Consider the following 1,350-nt stretch of genomic DNA (forward strand, 5'->3'; position numbering starts at 1 on the left):
ATGTGAGAACAATGCAGGACAGGTGAGAACAATGTAGGCTTTGTAAGAACAATGTAGGATATGTAAGAACAATGCAGGACATGCGAGAACAATGAAGGGCAGGTAAGAACAATGCAGGACAAGTTACAACAATGCAGGACAGGTGAGATCAATGCAGGACAGGTGAGAACAATGTAGGATAGGTGAGAACAATGCAGGACAGGTGAGAACAATGCAGGGCAGGTAAGAACAATGCAGGACAAGTTACAACAATGCAGGACAGGTGAGAACAATGCAGGACAGGTGAGAACAATATAGGACATGTGAGAACAATGCAGGACAGGTGAGAACAATGCAGGACAAGTGAGAACAATGCAGGACAAGTGAGAACAATGCAGGACAGGTGAGAACTATGTAGGGCAGATGAGAACAATGTAGGACTGGTAAGAACAATGTAGGACAGGTGAGAACAATGCGGCGTTTATTATGTTCACTTTTCATGCTAGTGGGGGTTCAATAAGGCCTGACAGGTGAGAACAATGCAGGGCAGGTTGGAATACTTTGCCTTTCAGTGTACGTTCTTTGATCATGCTAGTGGGGGTTCAATGAGGTCTGATAGTTCAGAACAATGCAGGGCAGGTTAGAACAGTTGATCTTTTAGTGTACGTTCACTCATCACGCTGGTGGTGGGATTCGATTATCGCTGGCAAGAGAGAATAACATGGGTGCTAAGGAGTGTTTCGTCCGGTTTGACAGAGCAGCTGTTACTAACAAGCCTTTGTGTTTCACGTTAACTCGCGTCGCTAGAGGGCGGCGCGAGCGTTTAAGCATCTGTCGTCTGTCTACTTTCAGGTGATCGAGTTCGAAATGCAGCAGTGATATGACGTCACAAAACCACGTAATGACATGCGCAGTAGCGAGAGAGAGTGAGCGTGGCAGTGAGAGTGAACGAGGCAGTGAGTGTTTTTATTCGCTGGGCTCGTGTACAAAACTAAACTAGGAACTCGATTTGAGAAGCGTGGTTTGGATCGTGCATGCGGAGCGTGTATGTAAATAATAATAATATAGATAATGAAGATCAATTGCTAAAAATCGAAATGTCCCTAACTTGTTTTGATTATTAAGAAGACGTTTTTATGTAATAAAGATAGTTAACAATGAAATTAGCAAGGTGTTGCGGCTTTTTTTTATTGCACTATCCCCTATTAAATCTAACCTCACGTGGGGAGATAGGGCTTGGAATATCGCAAGTCCATGCATCCATCCATCAGCAATCATGAGAGCAAAACTCTTGTAAAAGTTCAATTAAAGGTCGAATAGCGCTCGATTGCGTGTGCGTGTGCGTGTGCGTGTGCGTGTGCGTGTGCGTGT

This window comes from Priapulus caudatus, unplaced genomic scaffold, assembly GCF_000485595.1.
Source record: "Priapulus caudatus unplaced genomic scaffold, Priapulus_caudatus-5.0.1 Scaffold5324, whole genome shotgun sequence".
Taxonomy (NCBI): Eukaryota; Metazoa; Priapulida; class Priapulimorpha; order Priapulimorphida; family Priapulidae; genus Priapulus; species Priapulus caudatus.